A 6,428-nucleotide genomic window follows, 5' to 3' on the forward strand; every position below is an offset into this window, starting at 1 on the left:
GTGTGGAGTCTTTCCCACAGTGTGGGTTTCTGCTGTTTGTTGGTTCTCTGCTGGTTCCAAAGATGGACTCTGTTCGAAAAAGCAGAGTATATGAAGTTACCCGGGTAAGTTCAAGGGTAAATTAATTGATGTTCTACACTTTTGGTTCCAAGTTTGCATGTAACTTTAAATACAAAGTACTGCATTCACTGTGAAACACATATTTATTCAAAGACGTGAACATAAAATGACTTAAGGAGAATAAATGTTTAAACTTTTAGACTAGATGGAAACTGAAGCATTTTTCTGTTTAATGTCTGTGAAAAATGTCACATCTAAAAATCAACTGTTTTTCCTGTTTTTATTGGACTAATGTTCACCATCTGCTGAGCAGAAATATCTAATGTTGAACTAAACTGTTTAATTTTTTTCACGAGTTTGTTCACAAAACACAATTTGTGTGAAGTAAAGACAGCCGTTATAAAGCCTTATATATCTTATAACAGGTTTAATTGTATAAAATATAACCAGTATGTTTGTGACTGAAAGAATGATGAGAGAAACACCTCTGCTGTTTGGACACTTTGACCAGCAGAGGGCAGCAGAACTTTCAGCAACTCTGGATCTGATCCCACAAAAACAATCCATGGATGATCAGATTTCAGAAGATTTGAAGGATCAAAGACAAAGATGTTCTGAAGAGAAGATGTGAGAAGAAAGTCCAGAATGAATCCACTCTGACTTCTCCTCATGTCTCTGAAGCTTGTGTCTTCATGTCTTCACCTCAGAGTTTCTTCTGGATTCCATGTGGATCAATCATATTGATCATGTTCTGTTGTCATTTTCCATCAGAACTTCAGGCTTTTCTCTGCTGATGATCTCTGAGCTGAACTTCTTGGAGGAATTCCTGAATCTGGGATTTGGAGCAAACAGTCAGAACAAAGGAGGTTTCCATTTCTTCTAAGCTCTGCCAGAAGAAAAGAGCTGAAGCTTGAAGCTGAAGCAGCATTTGCTCAGAGAATCTGTCCTCCAGACCAACAAGTCCCACCACAGCCTTGAAGACGTTTCCAGAAGCAGCAGCAGACTGTGTTCCCATGACGACGCTGAAGTCAGCTGCTGCTCTGCAGGAGAAAGTCTGCAGCTCCTCAGTCAGGAAGCTCTTTCAAGCTCGTGCACATCTGTCAGTGCAGCAGCAGAAAGCCTGTTTCCCTGCAGGAAGTCTGAGACTTTTCAAAGTAAGAGCCTCATGTTGGCAGAGATGGGTTGGATTCTTTGATGCTCCAGTGTCTTTTGGATTCAGGATGAGTTCATGCAGATCTAGAAATCCCACCATGATGATCATCCTTGAGGAATTTCAAAATAAAAGACTTACAAACACCACAATCACTGCTGGATGATAAATACATTTACTCTTTATTTTCTGTCAGTAAATAATATTTATCAATAAATCCTTGATTCTAAATGATGGATCTAAAGTTGAAAAGAAGTCAAAGTGCTGACTCAGCACAGATCAAAGGAGACACAGATGATTTCCTGGAATGAAGAAAACATCAAACATCATGATGTGATCTGGAACTGAGCTGTTCTTCAGAAGATCCTCCCAAACATGGAAACTGTTGCTGCAACACGTGAAGGTTTGGTTCTGTTGCTAGTGAGATCTGATGGATCAGAACCAGACTTCTGTCAGCTGGAACTGGGGCTTCTTCCAGACCATGACATGTTGTTCAATAAAGTTCATTCCAACGCGTGACTGATTCATGAAGTGGTTCCTTGAGCCGTGAGTTTTGCCAGCAGCAGGAATCCCTGAGAGTTAGGAGACAGTTTGTGGAGAGAGTTTGTAGATTTAGGAGAAACCAACGTTGGAAATGAAACCAAAGTGTCCTAAACCAAAATCACTGAGCACATCTCAATGTTCCACAGTCATTTTCCACAGTGGACCGTCACCACACACTTTACAAGACAGTTTTTCACAACTTTGTGACAACAAATCCTGAAATTGTTCCATTCAAGGAAACATTGACTAATATTTGTATTGATGCTGTTTTCCATCTGTGTTTTCAAACCTGCATCAAGAATTAGCTCATGTTTATTGATTCACTTTCTTTGGAAGTTTGGCTTCTCTGATGAACCACCAGAGGGCGACAGAGAACTGCTGATATTATTAACAGAACAGTCAAAGAAATCAACATTTAGCACAAAGTGAACAAACTTAGGTCACGTGCTAACGTTCTGATTCTGTTGGAAAAGCCTTTTGTTTTGATTTCTTCAGAATTTTGGCTCAAAAAGACCAATGACAAATGAAACTCCAATAAAGTTGCTTTCTAATGAGGAAATGAAATGTTATTTTTATTGAATTATCAAATGGAGACTCAGCTTCAGGTGATAAAAAAGGTTGGTGCTATTTCCAGTTTTAGAAAGAACATGCCTTCTGCACAGTTTGCAGTGAACGTTACTCATTTCTGTCAGTTTTTAATGAATGGAAATACCTCCACACACGAGACGACATTTAATTTTGACAACATAATTCTTACTGAACAAATTCTAATACAATTGTACACAAAAATACTTTAGACGTTTTACTTTTTGAACTTTTCTGTGATTTATTATAAAGAAAATAGCATCAAAGTAATTTCTTGGTCTGAACACGTCTTTATTGTCGTCTAACTGTAAACTCCAATTCAAACATGCTGACAAAACAAGGACAGATTTCCTAATTCTGCTTCCATGTGATCACATGAAAACAGTCCAATGTTTTGGATTCTTCTTCTTCTATATCATTGACATTAAAGCTGCAGCTCTGTCACCAGGAAACAACATGTGACAGGTCCCAGTTTTTGGTGGAACACCGTCTCTGTGATGCTACAGACGCTGCTAAAACACAGTGGATTTCATTCTGTTCTATGTAGAAAAGACTGTTTGATTCATGTCTGATGAATTCATCTTGGAGTATTTATCCTCCACGTCTAGAAGTCCGCTCCGTGAAAATCCTGTCCGACTTTAAAGCGGTCCGTGTTTCCATGGTGACAGAGGGAACAGCTGGTTAGCATCTTTCTAACTTGACTGAACTGAGGGTTGGGGCTTCCAGCACAGAACCAACCTGAGAGCAAATGAACATTCAAATCCTCCACAAGCTAAACCCCATCAGCGTTGGATTGCTGCTGACAGACAGACTTCATTGATGGCATCTTCCGTTCTGGACCTGACGTTTAGCACACCATAGCTGGATTCCAGAGCGCTTTATCAAAGCGCCTTAAGCCCGTTTGGACTCTGGCGCTCCACGCGCTGATGAATAGTGGCGTTTGGAGGAAGTGCGGCTGCGCAGTCCGTCACTGAACACCGTCACTGTCTGGACCTCTTTCTGGGTCCTAGTGCCCTAAAGGTTACAGCTCCTGGTTCCACAAGAAAAAAGTCCATTCTAGAGGCCACTCTGACGTCATCATCATCAAAGACAGCGTTACCTAGCAACCATACCAAGACCATAGCAGCTATAGAGGGAAACACAACAAACCATCAACGGCGGTTAAAGCAGTCAGACGTTTGTTCTGCAGCTCAGCAAAAATCTCTGCTTTAGGTTTTGGGGAGAAAAACAAAGGAAAACACACGGAGAAGGATTCTGCAAAGGAAATCCCAAGTTCTATTGGTAAGTCAGCGTCCTGGAAACATGCTTTGTTGGTTCTGAAGTGGCATGAATGCAGACTTAGATTGGTTTGTTTCCTTGGATTCTTCAGATGGATTCAAGCTGTAAATGTTGTCAGCATAAAGCAAGTTTGGACTAAACTAAAGCAGAAAGTGTCTTTGAAGATGGTCAGGAGAAATGAGGGCTTTTTTCAGGAATTCTGGGAAGAGGAGGACTTCTCCAAACAACCAGAATCTAGGAGGAGGTTTTTTCAGCATTGAGATCAGGATTTAGCATGAGCTTCAATCCCATTTTGGTTCAATCCAAATGTTTACCGTCATATTCAGGAGTTCAACTCTGAAAGCCACCATGACATCATAGACATTAAAGACCCTGTTACCTAGCAACCAAACACAACAAACTGTAGACTATTCAAACTGGACATTTTGGGGCAACAATTCTTTTCTAACTCAAGTTTTGATGAAAAATCCAAATGATGGAAACAGATTGTGTAAAGGAAATGAGGATCTATTGGTGAGTCACAGTCCTGGAAACATGAGTTGTGCTCTGATGAAGACGCCTGATCCAAATGTGGATTTTTGAAATGTTCTTCATGAGATTCAAACTGATTGAAGCTTTGAATTAAAGGTGTCAACACATTTCTGCATTGGATTCATTCTGTTTCAGTGTCTAAGGTTGGTTTTGGGGCAGAAACCAAGTTTTTGTTGAACAGTAGCGTTTGAAAAAGCAGAAAGTGGCTTTGAAGATGGTCAGGAGAACTTCTTTGAAGAGGAGGACTTCTCCAAACAACCACAACCTTAGAGGAAGTTTTCTGAGCATTCATAGAATGCTTTTACAATGACTCATCATTTTCCACAAGAAGCTAATGAGTTTTTCCAAATGCATGCTGAATATTCTTTGTTCTAGCTTGGAAAGCACTTTGTGGGATTTCCCTGGAAAACCTGCTTTATCAATCATTTTGGTCTCTTTTTCTTCTTCTAAGTTCCAGCTTGGTGAGTGTGCAGGTCGCCATGGCAACCACTGTCCAGGTCAAAGGGAGGACCACGGCCATCCAGTCTCCAGGCTTTTGGATTGATTTGGATTTGATAAACATTTGTTTCCCACATTTTAATAGTAGAATTCAACACGGGACATATAGTGGATTGTAAGAATAGGAACAAAAACAGCAACAACAAAATATTCCTCCTCCCCTTAAAACATGCATTTGACTCTGAACAAGTCTAAAACAAATCCAAGCAAAGACCAGCGCTGGGGCTCCTGCTAGTTTCTTTTAGAAGAGCCTGCCTCTTCAAAACATAGAATGTTCAACAACTAGAGCTAAAAATGTCTGTTGGTAGATTTCTGGATGTTGGCCGTATCCCAGCGAGCAAGGCCAAGTCAGCCCCAGATGGTTTCAAAGTGGACAGAAAATGTTTTTAGGAGTTTCTAGAATGTTCAACAACTAGAGCTAAATGAAACTAGTGCATGAAATGACAAAGAACTTCCTGTTTGAAAGGAATCTCATGATGGCTTCCACCTGTCTCTTTGCTTTTCCTTTCTTTTTTGGGTTTCTCCTCTTTGGGAGGTTACACAAAACTGCACTTTAACCCAGAAGGAAACAACAACCGCTCCACAATCCCTGAATCCCCTACAGCCTTTATCCAAACATTTACATTGACCACTATCACACATTTGATTGCATTTTCTCAGAAAAACAAGCACAACTTCCCGTTTGTTTGTGTGTGAAATGATTCCAAAAAGCCACGTGTCATCCTGGAGGGACTGGTTTCTCATCAATGCAGACCACCAAGTTTCTCTGCTTTCTGACTATTTGGTGGCTGGTAGGCCTTTTGGGATTTTTGTCAGGGAAAGAAGTGAACCTGGGCTCCAAATATTGGAAGACACTGATCTAAAAGTACTAGGACATCTGGAGAAAGCTGTAGTTCTGCTCCAACTCAGTCCAAAGTACTGAAGATAGATGGAGTTGGATTTGGGAGAGGACTGAGCTCATTCAGATGAAGAAAGAACAAGTCAACAGATGAAGAAGATTTCAGGAAGTTTCCCATTCAACAAGTTCAAGTTTCCAGAGAGCTAGTTTAGCATCCGTGTTCTGGACCAAACCACTGTCCCTCTGAAGGTCCAGACACAGAGAGGCCCAGAGTGACCCCCATTTCTCCTTTTTGCTCTCTCCAGTGGCTGACTCCGCCCCTTAGGACGTCCCCCTGTGTGGATCAGTGGTCAGTGGGTTGGAACCTGCTGCAAATGCAGGCTCTGGTTCTAACTGCTGGATCAGAAGTGGAATGTGAGCTGTAGTGGTGTGTCTGCAGCTGGATGTGGAACACATGAGGGAGGGGTCAAAGGTCAATCTTTCTTCCAAACAAATGTTGTCAGTCTATTCTCCAACAATGCTCCAACATCTTCAAAGGTTGTTGGTCCCAAATCCAGAGTGTAGCTGGTAGGACGTGATCATTTCAGCCTCAGATTTGGGATCTGTCATCTCTCTGCCACCGTGACACCGAGTGATGAGTTCATGCAATTTTCAGATTATTGCATATTTAAGTTCGTGAGGACATGTCATGTCCAGGAAAAATATTACTCTTCGTTTTCTTTCGGTTAAAATAAGCCTAAGAAGACCTGGCTGTTGACGACAAAATGGCGACTAACATCATTAGCCGGAACCGGAAGTCCCGCCTCGTCCCGTTCCCACTTCTACAGTTTGGTCGAAAAAGATTAGTGACACCTTAATTTTGTTAATGAAAACTGCTACTTTTTCTTTTATTTGCCAGTAAAGTTGAAAAAAAAGAAGCTATTTTATGACGCCATCATTATGTGA

Source organism: Oryzias latipes, chromosome 2 (assembly GCF_053564925.1).
Source record: "Oryzias latipes strain Hd-rR chromosome 2, Olatipes_Hd-rR_3.1".
In the NCBI taxonomy this organism is placed as follows: Eukaryota; Metazoa; Chordata; class Actinopteri; order Beloniformes; family Adrianichthyidae; genus Oryzias; species Oryzias latipes.